This window comes from Herpailurus yagouaroundi, unplaced genomic scaffold (genome assembly GCF_014898765.1).
Source record: "Herpailurus yagouaroundi ecotype Mexico unplaced genomic scaffold, PumYag 185, whole genome shotgun sequence".
In the NCBI taxonomy this organism is placed as follows: Eukaryota; Metazoa; Chordata; class Mammalia; order Carnivora; family Felidae; genus Herpailurus; species Herpailurus yagouaroundi.
Genome location: NW_024412416.1, coordinates 28,360,115 through 28,374,106, shown reverse-complemented (window position 1 = coordinate 28,374,106; position 13,992 = coordinate 28,360,115). Strand labels below are relative to the sequence as shown.

At 39.0% G+C, this 13,992-nt stretch overlaps 1 protein-coding gene across 3 annotated transcripts in view; it reads right to left on the bottom strand.

The window, feature by feature from the left end:
* Positions 1 to 13,992, bottom strand: part of NIPA1 (NIPA magnesium transporter 1) — a 104,103-nt gene that overhangs the window by 47,616 nt on the left and 42,495 nt on the right. The gene's annotated exons all lie outside the window — the stretch shown is intronic.

Here is a 13,992-nt window from a genome sequence, read left to right as displayed (position 1 = left end):
CTCTGGAAAGCAGTGTGGAGGTTCCTCAGAAAATTAAAAATAGACCTACCCTATGACCCAGCAATAGCACTGCTAGGAATTTATCCAAGGGACACAGGAGTACTGATGCATAGGGGCACTTGTACCCCAATGTTCATAGCAGCACTCTCAACAATAGCCAAATTATGGAAAGAGCCTAAATGTCCATCAACTGATGAATGGATAAAGAAATTGTGGTTTATATACACTATGGAATACTACGTGGCAATGAGAAAAAATGAAATATGGCCTTTTGTAGCAACGTGGATGGAACTGGAGAGTGTGATGCTAAGTGAAATAAGCCATACAGAGAAAGACAGATACCATATGGTTTCACTCTTATGTGGATCCTGAGAAACTTAACAGGAACCCATGGGGGAGGGGAAGGAAAAAAAAAAAAAAAGAGGTTAGAGTGGGAGAGAGCCAAAGCATAAGAGACTGTTGAGAACTGAGAGCAAACTGAGGGTTGATGGGGGGTGGGAGGGAGGAGAGGGTGGGTGATGGGTATTGAGGAGGGCACCTTTTGGGATGAGCACTGGGTGTTGTATGGAAACCAATTTGACAATAAATTGCATATATAAATAAAAAAAAAAAGAAATTGTGGTTTATATACACAATGGAGTACTACGTGGCAATGAGAAAGAATGAAATATGGTCCTTTGTAGCAACGTGGATGGAATTGGAGAGTGTGCTGCTAAGTGAAATAAGCCATACAGAGAAAGACAGCTACCATATGTTTTCACTCTTATGTGGATCCTGAGAAACTTAACAGAAACCTATGGGGGAGGGGAAGGAAAAAAAAAGAGGTTAGAGTGGGAGAGAGCCAAAGCATAAAAGACTTTAAATAGGGGCGCCTGGGTGGCGCAGTCGGTTAAGCGTCCGACTTCAGCCAGGTCACGATCTCGCGGTCCGTGAGTTCGAGCCCCGCGGCAGGCTCTGGTCTGATGGCTCAGAGCCTGGAGCCTGTTTCCGATTCTGTGTCTCCCTCTCTCTCTGCCCCTCCCCCGTTCATGCTCTGTCTCTCTCTGTCCCCCCAAAAAAATAAATAAACGTTGAAAAAAAAAACATTAAAAAAAAAAAAGACTTTAAATAAAACTGAGAACAAACTGAGGGTTGATGGGGGGTGGGAGGGCGGGGAGGGTAGGTGATGGGCATTGAAGAGGGCATCTTTTGGGATGAGCACTGGGTGTTGAATGGAAACGAATTTGACAATAAATTTCATATATTAAAAAAATAAAATAAAATGAGTCTTCTATAGGCATCGTGTAGATGGGTCTTGTTTTTTTGTTTGTTTTGTTTTTTTAATCCTTTCTGATACCCTATGTCTTTTTATTGGAGGATTTAGTCCATTTACATTCAGGATGATTACTGAAAGATAGAAGTTTTGCCATTGGGTTACCTGTAAAGTTGGTGTTTCTATTGATGTTCTCTGTTCCTTTCTAGTCTTTGTTGCTTTTGGTCTCCCCCTCTTGCCCCCTGCCCCACTCAAAGAGTCCCCTTTAAAATTTCTTCCCTGATTGGTTTAGTGGTCACAAACTCCTTTAGTTTTTACTTGTCTGGGAACTCTTTATCTCTCCTTCTATTCTCAATGACAGCCTTGCTGGATAAAGTATTCTTTTTTTTTTTAATTTTTTTTAATGCTTTTATTTATTTTTGAGACAGAGAGAGACAGAGCATGAGCAGGGGAGGGGCAGAGAGAGGGGGAGACACAGAATCTGAAGCAGGGTCCAGACTCTGAACTGGCAGCACAGAGCCCGACGTGGGGCCCGAACTCACGGACCACGAGATCATGACCCGAGCTGAAGTCAGACGCTTAACTGACTGAGCCACCCAGGCGCCCCATAAAGTATTTTTTTTTTAATCAAAAGGAATAACAAGCAAATTTATTATTTACTTATTACTGTATTTGTCGCTTGATAGATATCACGTAACCATTACTTTTATTAATATGTAATACTTAAATATAAATGGCACAAAAAATGAATAAAACATAAATGTGACTATACATATATTTCCAAAGTTTATATCCATTAAAGAACCTCAGAATTAATCAACAGATTAGTACTCTATTCCTGTTTTGATAGATGAATATATTTTTCTTTTTAGTCTGCTATCTTAAGAGGCTGTTAAATTATAAAGTAGGTATCATCGTAAAGACAGTAATTTTGTGATCAAGAAAAAATATTTAAAGAATTTTGAGTGGAGGGCACCTGGGTGGCTCAGTTGATTGAGCCTCTGATTCTTGATTTCAGTTCAGGTCATGATCACATGGTTCATGATATACAGCCCTGCACTGGGGACTGCCTGTGATTCTCTCTCTTCCTCTCTGCTCCACCTCGCTCATGCTTGCTCGCTCTCTCTCTCTCTCTCTCTCAAAATAAATAAACAGGGAGGAGCTGTTGGATAAATAATTTTTATGTGTTGGAATGTTAAATCTTGATTTAAACCCTGCTTGTTCCATGTTCTCAATCCTTGCCAAGAATCACCTGAGCCATGCAGGAAGATCAGCAAGGCGCTGTGTGCTGGCAACACCATGCAACGCTGCAACCGAATTGAATCCAATGCAGCCGCCATTGCTGCCGCCCAAGGAGTTTCGTTTGGATAAAGTATTCTTGATTGCATATTTTTCCTTTTCAGCATGTTGAATATATCCTGCCACTCCTTCTTGGCCAGCCAAGTTTCTGTGGATATATCTGCTGTGAACCTGATCTGTCTTCCCTTGTAGGTTAAGGATTTTTTTTTTTTCTGTTGATGCTTTCAGGATTCTTTCCTTGATGTATTTTGTGAATTTGTCCATGATATATTTTGACGATGGCCAGTTTTTGTTGAATTTAATGGGAGGTCTCTGCATTTCTTGGATTTTGATGTCTATGCTCTTCCCCAGATTAGGGAAGTTTTCAGCTATAATTTGCTGACATAAACCTTCCGCCCCTTTTTTTCTCTCTTCATCTTCTGAGAGACTCTTATGATACAAAAGTCACAGAGTTCCGTAAGTCTGTCTTCGTGATCCATTACCTTTGTTTCCATCTTCTTTTCAGAATCATTATTTTCCATAATTTTATCTTTTATATCCCTAATTCCTTTCTCTGCTTCATGCGTCCTTGCTGTTATGCAATCCATTTGGGTCTGCATCTTAGTTATAGCGTTTTTATTTTTGGCCTAAATTTAATCTCTTATCTCTGCAGTAAGGGATTCTCTAGTCTATGATTTTTTAAATCCTACCTCAGATATCTTAATTATATCTGTATTAATTGAATCCTTGGCTGTCATTTCTTCATGTTGTTTCTTTTGGGGCAAATTCCTCTGTCTTGTCATTTTGGAGGAAAAAACATAATAATAAAATAAAATAAAAATTAGAAAAAAAAAGGATGCTAGATCCTAGGTGTGTTTTGGTCTGCTTGTTAAGAGAAGCTTGTGAGAAAAAAAGTAAAATTTTTTTAAAAAATCTGCCTTTTCTATATTCAAGAAAAAAACAAAAACAAAAAGAAAAAGAAAAAAACAAAAAGCCAGATCCGGTTTCCCCTAGAGCTGACACTTTGCAGCACTCTGTGATCAGCAGACTTAGTGCATGAGAGGGGGTTGTGTTGGTCTTCTGGGAGAGTGGCCTGCTGCTCTCATTCTGAGGTATATTTGCCCTAGTGGAGATGTGCCTGGAGGATCCGGGGGGTGGTGGGGGGCGTGGAGCTTGGTGTAATGTGTCTGTTCTCTGCTTGGTGGTGCTGTTTAGCTCACTGAGGTTGATTAGTGGTAGTGGGCTATGGGTAAAAATGGTTTCATCCCCTTCTCTAGTCTCTGAAGCAGAAAGTTCCAGCCCTCACAGACACACAAATGATCCCCTCTGCTCTGTCCCTGGTGTCCTTGACCAGGCTATCCGCTTGCCTAGGCGCGGCAATCTTGTGTTTTATACCTCAGGTGCAGCTGTGTTTCAAAATCTCACACTTCAGACAATGCACTGCTTGAACCCACTGCCTGATCCTGAGGGAGGTTCTTGACACACCGTGGCTGGTACCAGCTTTTTACAGAAAACAGAACTGTGCAGAAGAAGTGGCCTGAAGTTTATGGTAAACCACAAAACACAAGGGGCACTAGGGTATGCTGCCCTCAGCTGACACCTTTGTTCCTATACTGGTGAACAGGGCCACCCCACAAGGTCTTTTGTGCATGAAGAGGCCCTATCACCGCTTCCAAATGCACTCCAAGCAGGAGAGCCACTTCTCCCCGTGCAATGAAGGGGATCCTCAGACCATACTGCCTGCGCCTTGGGCTCTGCCCTGCTTCCTTACCAGAGTACCACCAGGCACTGAATTCCAAAGTTTCAGATTCTGTGCTGTTTATTTATTTTTAAATTATTTTTAATTTTTAGAAAGAGAGAGCACACACACACAAGCCAGGGAGAGGAGCAGAGAGAGAGAGAAGGAATCTTAAGCAGGCTCCACTCTAAGTGCACAGCCAACTTGGGGCTTAATCCCATAACCCTGGGAATATGATCTGAGCCGAAATCAATGGTCAGATGCTCAACTGACTGAGCCACCCAGGTGTCCTTGCACTCTGCCATTTATAAAAACCTGGTGGTATTGAAACCCTCTTCTTTTTCCATGTCAACGGTTTTGGGGAACAGTTTCATTTGCAATCCCCTGCACATTTTTATGCCCCCCCACCAACTTACCTCTCTGCAATCAGGGCTCCCTCCCCGCATCAGCAGAGCCTCTTTTCTCCCAAAAGTCAACTCTCTGCAGTTCCTACCTCCATGGGTTGTTTGTTCTGCTTGTAGATGACAAGCTTTGTTTTCTAAGACTTTTGACTGATTTCTTGGATGTTCAGAATGATTTGATATTTATCTAGCTGTTTGCAGGAGGAAGCAAGCATAAGGCTGCCCTACTCCTCTGCCATCTTAACCAGCATATAGTTTTTCATAATATTCTCTTATGATTGTTTGTATTTCTGTGGTGTTGGTTGTTTCTCCTCTCCCATTTGTGATTTTCTTTATTTGGATCCTTTCTCTTTACTCTTTGATGACTGGCTAGGGGCTTACCAATTGTAATTTTTTGAATTATTTTTTATTTAATTTATTTTTTAAATTTACATCCAAGTTAGATAGTATATAGTGCAACAATGATTTCAGGAGTAGATTCCTTAATGCCCCTTACCCATTTAGCCCATCCCCCCCCCACACCGCCTCCAGTAACCCTCTGTTTGTTCTCCATATTTATGAATCTCTTATGTTTCGTCCCAATCCCTGTTTTTATATTGTTTTTGTTTCCCTTCCCTTCCTTTCTGTTTTGTATCTTAAAGTCGTTATATGAGTGAAATGATATTTGTCTTTCTCTAATTTCGCTTAGCATAATACCCTCTAGTTCCATCCATATAGTTGCAAATGGCAAGATTTCATTCATTTTTATTGCAAAGTATTACTCCATTGTATATATATACTACATCTTCTTTATCCATTCATCCATTGATGGACATTTGGGCTCTTTCCATACTTTGCCTATGTTGATAGTGCTGCTATAAAGGGGGTGCATGTGTCCCTTCGAAACAGCGTACCTGTACCCCTTGGATAAATACCTAGCAGTGCAACTGCTGGGTCATAAGGTAGTTCTATTTTTAATTTTTTGAGGAACCTCCATAATGTTTTCTGGAGTGGCTGCACCAGCTTGCATTCCCACCAGCAGTGTAAAGAGATCCTCTTTCTCTGCATCCTTGCCAACATCTGTTGTTGTTGGGATTGTTAATGTTATCCATTCTGACAGGTGTGATGTGGTATCTCATTGTGGTTTTGATTTGTATTTCCCTGATTATGAGTGATGAGCATTTTTCATGTGTCAGTTAACCATCTGGACATCTTCTTTGGAGAAGTGTCTATTCATGTCTTTTGCCCATTTCTTCACTGGATTGTTTGTTTTTTGGGTGTTGAGTTTTATAAATTCTTTATAGATCTTGGATACTAACCCTTTATCTGATATGTTGTTTGCAAATATCTTCTCCCATTCTGTCTGTTGCCCTTCAGTTTTGCTGATTGTTTCCTTCTCTGTGCAGAAGCTTTATATCTTGATAAGGTCCCTATAGTAGTTCATTTTTGCTTTTGTTTCCCTTGCTTCTGGAGACGTGTTGAGTAAGAAGTTGCTGCGGCCAAGATCAAAGAGGCTTTTGCCTGCTTTCTCCTTGAGGATTTTGATGGATTCCTGTCTTACGTTTCGGTCTTTCATCCATTTTGAGTTTATTTTTGTGTATGGTGTAAGAAAGTGGTTCAGGTTCATTCTTCTGGATGTCACTGACCAGTATTACCAGCACCACTTGCTGAACAGACTGTCTTTATTCCATCGGATATTCTTTCCTGCTTTGTCAAAGATTAGTTGGCCATACATCTGTGGGTCTATTTCTGGGTTCTCTATTCTGTTCCATTGATCTGAGCTTCTGTTTTTCTGCCAGTACCATACTGTCTTGATGATTACAGCTTTGTAATACAGCTTGAAGTCCAGGATTGTGATGCCTCCCATTTTGGTTTCTTTTTCAAGATGGCTTTGGCTATTCAGGGTCTTTTCTGGTTCCATACAAATTTTAGGATTATTTGTTCTAGCTCTGTGAAGAATGCTGGTGTTATTTTGATAGGTATTACATTGAATATGTAGATTGCTTTGGGTAGTATTGACATTTTAGCAATATTTGTTCTTCCTATCAAGGAGCATGGAATATTTTTCCATTTCTTTGTGTCTTCTTCAATTTCTTTCATAAGCTTTGTATAGTTTTCACTGGACAGATCTTTCACCTCTTTGGTTAGATTTATTCCTAGGTATTTTATGGTTTTGGTGTGTAATTTTTTCAAAGAAAAAGCTGGTTTCACTGATCTGTTCTGCTCGTTTTTTTTTTCAACATTTATTTATTTTTGGGACAGAGAGAGACAGAGCATGAACGGGGGAGGGGCAGAGACAGAGAGGGAGACACAGAATCGGAAACAGGCTCTAGGCTCTGAGCCATCAGCCCAGAGCCTGACGCGGGGCTCGAACTCACGGACCGCGAGATCGTGACCTGGCTGAAGTCGGACGCTTAACCAACTGCGCTACCCAGGCGCCCCTTGTTTTTTAGTTTTTATATCATTTATTTCTGCTCTATCTTTATTATTTCCTTCCTTCTGATGGCTTTAGGCCTAATTTGTTGTTCTTTTTCTAGCTCCTTTATAAAGGTGTAAGGTTAGGTTTTTTATTTGGGATTTTTTTTTTTTTTTTTTTTGCTTCTTGAGGTTGGCCTGTATTGCTACCTACCTACCTCTTAGGACCACTTTTGCTGCATCCCAAAAGTTTTGGGCCATTGTGTTGTAACTTTCATTTGTTTCCATGTAGTACTGTTTTATTTCTTCCTTGATTTCCTGGTTGACGCACTGATTGTTTATCTACTTTCTGTTTCCATGAGTTCAGTTTTTTTTTAGATTCCACATATCAATGATATCTATAGTATTAGTCTTCCACTAACTTATTTCACTTAGCATAATGCCCTGAAGTACATTCATGTTTTTATAAATAGCAGAATTTTCCTTATAGTGATTTTCCTGTCTTTTTCAATAATATATCACGTCTTTTTTTTATCCATTCATTCATTGATGGACATTTAGTTTGTTTGCATACCTCACTATTGTGAACAATGCTGCAATGAACATGGCAGTGCAGACAGCTCTTTGAGATCTTGTTTTCATTTCCTTTGGATATATACCCAGCAGTGGGGCTGCTGCATCATGTGCTAGTTCTATTGCTAGTTTTTTGAGGAACCTCCACACTGTTTTCCATAGTGGCTATACCAATTGACATTACCGCCAATAAACCACCAGTGTTCCCTTTTTTTAATGCCCTTCCTAATACTTGTTACCTCGTAGTTTTTTGTTTGTTTGTTTGTTTTTGATAATAGTATTTCTAACAGGAGGGAGGGGATATCTTACTATTGATTTGATTTACATTTCCCTAGTGTTAGTTCTGTCACGCACTTTCTTGTAACCATTGGCCATTTGTACATATTCCTTGGAAAAATGTCTATTCATATTCTCTGCAAATTTTTAAATCATATTGTTTGTGTTTGCTATTGAGTTACAGTTCTTTATACTTTTTGGATATTAACCCCTTATTAGATACACGATTTGCAATATATATTCTCCCAATCTGTTGTCTGTCTTTTCATTTTGTTTCTTTTGCTGTGCAGAAGCTTTTTAGTTTCATGCAGTCCCACTTATTAATTTTTGCTTTTGTTGTGTTTTAGTTTGTATCCAAAAAATCATTGCTAAGACCAATGTCAAGGAGCTTCCCCCCTATGTTTACTTCTAGAAATTTTATGGTTTCAGGTCTTATGTTTAAGTCCTGAATATGTTTTAAATTTTGTGAGTGGTGTAAGAAAGCTGTCCAATTTCACACTTGTGCATGTGGTTATCCTATTTTCTGAACACAATTAATGGAAGAAACTATCCTTTTCCCTCTCCACTTGGTTCCCTTGTCAATGTTAGTTGACCATATATGTAAGGGCTTATTTTGGGGCGCTCATTGCTGTTCAACTGTCTGTGGAATGGCCAATACCATACTGTCATGATTACTATTTTCATGCCAATAACATACTGTTGTGATTACTAGCTTTATATTCTAGTTTGCAGTCTGAAAGTGTGATGCCTCCAAATTTTTCTTTCATTCTCAAGGTTGCTTTGGCTTTTGCAGACCTTTTTAGTTCCATATACATTTTAGGATTATATTTCTGTATCTGTGAAAAAAGCCATTAAAATTCTGATAAGGACTGCACTTAATCTATAGATGGTTTTGCATAGTATCAACATTTAAACAATATTAATTATTCCAGCCCATGAATATGAGATTTCTTTCCATTTGTACGTGTCTTCAATTTCTTTCATCAAAATCTTGTAGTTTTCAGAGGGTTCAAGATGGTAACATAGAAAGACCCTGAACTCACATCCTTCCAGGGACACAGCAAATCTACACCTATATACAAAGCAATTCCTCCTGAAGAACTGAGGGTTGACTGAATAGCTTCTGCACTACAAAGGATAGAGGGACCACACAGCAACTGGCAAAAGAGACAGAGGCTTGGTAAACATAGAAACCCCACCGCTGATGCTACAACTATAGTGGGAAGGAACAGCACTAGGGGACCTACCTGCATGCATATTCACCTGCCCTAGGACACAGAAAAAAAAGCTATGGCTTAAAGGGAAACTAGAATTGAAGTGAAATAAGCCTGTAGCACTTGCCAAGTAGTAGAGAAACTGCTGGAATTCTCTCCAGGTTCAGAGGTACTTGTCAGCACCACTGCTTATGTTCACCTTCCACCTTGAAACCACAGATCGGAGTAGGGTACAGGTGCCTGAGCTGGCATGTCACCTCAATGAGCACCAGGCCTCTAGCTCACACCAACCCCAGCATATGCCCCAAGGCAGTCCCTAGAATGATGCCTATAAGGGCTCTGTCTTCACAAGGAGGCCCCCATACTGATTCCTGCTCAAGCTCCAGCCATCCCACTAACACCACCCCAGTATGGTGGACACTGGGACTCCCCAGAAGTGCTCCCACTACAACTCTAGCCATCTCACCAAGGCAGCACAGGTACAAAGCTCCCAGAAAACCCCCAGCATGCATCTACTTCAGCTCTAGGTAGCCCTGATGCGGAACCCCCTGGATCACCAACCATCAGCCACATCAACTCAAGCTGACCCACAAAGGCACACCCTGCATCAACACCCCAGGACAGCCAGGCCTGTGCCCACTTCTGCACTAACTGTCCTACATTGTATGTTAACTAACTTGAGGATAAATAAATTTTAAAAAATATAAACAAACAAATAAATAACGACCAGGAGACATACTGTTTCACCTAATTCATAGAAACAAACATAGAAAGCCAAACAAAATGAGGAGACATATAAATACGCTCCAAACAAAGGAATAAGAAAAACCTCATGAAAATAATTAAATGAAATGGAGATAAACAATCTACCTGATAAGGAATTCAAAGTGGTAGTCATGATGATGCTCAATGGACTTGAAAGAAAAATGGATGGGGGCACCTGGGTGGCTCAGTTGGTTAAGCGTCTGACTTCAGTTCAGGTCATGATCTCACAAGCAGTGGGTCTGGGCCCTGTGCATCAGGCTCTGTGCTAATAGCTCAGATTCTCCCTCTCTCTCTGCCCTCTCTTACTTGCACTCTGTCTCTCTTTCTCTCAAAAAAAAAAAAAAGCGAAAAAAATTTTTTTAATAAAAATAAAAATGTATTCTTAAGTATTTGTTTGTTTTGGTACTATTTTATAACTGAATTGTTTCCTTAATTTTCATTTTTGGCTTGCCCACTGCTACTATATACAGATACAATTAATTTTTTATATTGAGCATATATATAGCAACCTTGCTGAACTTGTTTATTAGTTCTAACAGTTTCTTAGCAGGTCCTTAGGATTTTCCATACATAAGATCATGTCCTCTGCTAACAGAGATAGTTTGACACCTTCCTTTCCAATCCAGGTGTCTTTTAATTCATTTTTGTTCATTCAATTTGCTTGCCCAGCTACAGTGGCTAGAACCTTTAGTACAATGCTGAATATAAGTGGCAAAAGTACATGGCTTTTTCCTGATCTAAGGGGGAAATCATCCAGTCTTTAACCATTAAATATGATGTTAGCTGAGGGTGGGGGGTGGGGGGTGGGGGAGGGGGATTCACAGAGGTCCTTCGCCAGGTTAGGAAGTTACCCTCTATTTCTAGCATATTGATTGTTTTCATCATGAAGGGGTACTGAATTTTATAAAAGGATTTTGCTATGTCTATTGACATGTATTTATTCTATCGATGAGGTGTATTAACTAATTTACACTGATGCTAAATCTATCTTGCATTCTTGAGATAAATCCCACTTGGTCATACTGTATAATCCTTTTTATATATTGCTGAATTTAAATTAGCTGGTGTTTTGTTGAGGATATTTGCATATACGTTAATAAGAGAATGGTTTACAGTTTTCTTTTCTGCTGATTTCTTTGGTTTTCTTACCAGGGTAATATTGCCTTATAGACTGAGTTGGGAAGGGTTCCCATCTCTCCTATTTTTGGGAGAAGTTTATAAAGAATTCTATTAATTCTTCTCTAAATGCTTGAAAGTACTCACCTCAAGTGAAACCACCGCTACTTGAATTTTTCTTTGTTGGAAGTTTTTATATTACTAATTCAATCTCTTTACTTGTTGTAAGTCTATTCAGATTTTCTATTCTTAAAACATTTTCAGTAGTTTGAGTCTTTCTAGAAATGTGACCAATTCATCTAAGTTATCTAATTTGTTGACATACTGTTGTTTATTTGCTTACAATTTTTCTATTTCTGTAGAGCTGGTGGCAATATCCCTCTTTTGTTTCTGATTTTAGTAATTTCAGTCTTTGTCAATCTATCTGAAGGGTTATCAGTTTGTTGATCTTTTTAAAGAACAACTTTTGGGTTTTGCTGCTTTTCACTGTTGTATTTCTGTTCTCTATTTCATTTATTTCGGTGATTTTGCTTTCTGATTTCATTCTATTGCAATCAGAGAAAGTATTTTGTATGGTTTCAATACTTTCACATTTATTGATGATAATTTTTATTGCCTAGCATATGGTCTATGCCCAGAAGATGTTCCATATATACTTGGGAAAATGTGAATTCTACTGTTGGGTGGAGTGTTCTCTCTGCCCTTCCCCCACTCACGCTCTCTCTCTCTCTCTCTCTCTCTCTCAAAAATAAACATTAAAATTTTTTTCAAAAAATCCCTTATATCATAGCTTTAATTACTGACATATTTAACTTAAATCTTTTTCCATTTTATTTTTTATTGTAGTAAGTTAAACTTTTCATTTTTATTACTTCAAACTTTAGACACTTCTTATCCTTTCAACATCTGAAAGATACTCTTTTTTTCAAGTTGTAAAAATAAAATTTTTCTTATCCATGGGCCATAAACCATGGAAATATAGCTAACTTTTTTTCCCCTCCTCTTTTACAGATTAAACCTCCATCACACATACTATGGGTTGTGCTAAAGTAAAGATGCAAACTTATTCAGTAAAAATCAGAGACAGAAAATGTCTACAGCTATATGTAATGGATTACTGGGTACATTAACTCATTGGATTTGCCACAGCTTTACACCGAACGCTGAACTCTGCACTACTGAGCAGGATGACATACTTCAATATATCACATAATTCACATGAGTCATGCACTCCAATAGTATGAACAAACCATTCAATGTTGTATTTGCCTCTATTTCCACACTTGATGGCCATCCAGTATATAATGCTTTATTCACTTATTTTGATGGTTCTATGATTTAAATTGATGTTCCTACAAATTGCTTACCAGTTTTCCCAATATAATTTAAAGGAAAAAAAAAAACCCTCTCTCTTTTAGACTAGAGACATGACTGTTAAATGCAGTTTCCAATACTAGACTAGATCCTGTGCTAGGAGGAAAAATGATGGCACAAATGAAAAACAATGGTATAAAAATAATGGTATAAATGGTAAAAATAAAGGTATAAAGAATAATAGTATAAAATAAGGGTATAAGGGGACAATTAACAAAATTGGAATATGGAAGGCAGATTAGACATATGTATTACAATGTTAAATTTATTGAAATTGATCATTGTACTATAGTTATTAAAGAATATTTGTGGGGTGCCTGGGTGGCTCAGTCAGTTGAGGTTCTGACTTTTGGTTTTGGCTCAGGTCATGATCTCATGGTTTCGTGAGTTCAAGCCCCACATTGGGCTCCATGCTCCCAGTGTAGAGCCTGCTTGGGATTCTCTGTCTCCCTACCTGCCCCTCATCCACTCACGCTGTCTCTGCCTCTCTCAAAATAAATAAATAAAGTTACTTGTCATGTTAGGAAAGAATATTTGTCATGTTAAGAAATACAAACTGATGTGTTTAAAGGTGAAGAATCATGACAGAATACATAGTATTCTAGCGGATCAAAAAGACCTCACAAAACAAACAAATAAAAAACCAAAGAAACACCACATTCATATAGAACAATGGTTCTCAACTGGGGATGATCTGCTTCCTCCCCAAGGACATTTGCAGTGTCTGGATATATTTGGGGCGGGGGGGGGTACTACTGGCATCTGATCAGTGGAGTCCACAATGCTACTAATAAGCTCCCTACAATGTACAAATCAGCCCTCACAATGAATGATCTGGTCTCAAATGCCAACAATATTGAGGTTGAGAAACCTTGATGCAGAGAAAGCAACTGGTAGAGCAAAAGGGATAAAATAGCAACAATAGCTGTGTCTAGGTGAGCGTTATGAGTGTTGTTTTGATTATTCTTTTGTTTTAAAGTTTTTATTTAAATTCCAGTTAACATACAGTGTAGTATTAGTTTCAGGTGTACAATCCAGTGAGTGTCTCAATCACTTACAGACTCCACCTGGTGCTCATCAAAAGGGCACACTTTAATCCCCATCACTTATTTAACCCATCACCTGTTTTGATTATTCTTTTTTTTTTTTTCTGAAGTAGGCTCCACACCCAGCGTGGAGCCCAGCATGGAGCCCAGGGCAGGGCTTAGACTCACAACCCTGAGATAAAGACCTGAGCTTAGATCAAGGGTCAGACACTCAGCCAACCAGACACCCCCCTACCCTGAATTTTAATTATTCTTAATCTTGTAACTTTTATGTAATTTGGAAATTATTTCCAAATAAAAAGTGTTTTTAAACTTCTTTTATAATTTTTTTAATGTTTATTTATTTTGAGAGAGAGAGAGATAGAGAGAGAGAGAGCGAGCACGTGCGCATGTGAGTCGGGGAGGGGCACAGAGAGAGGGAGACAGAGAATCTGAAGCAGGCTCCAGGCTCTGAGCTGTCAGCACAGAGCCCGACACAGAGCTTGAACTCACAAGCTGTGAGATCATGACCTGAGCCCAAGTTGAACTCTTAACTGACTGAGAGCCCCAGGCACCCTAAACTTTT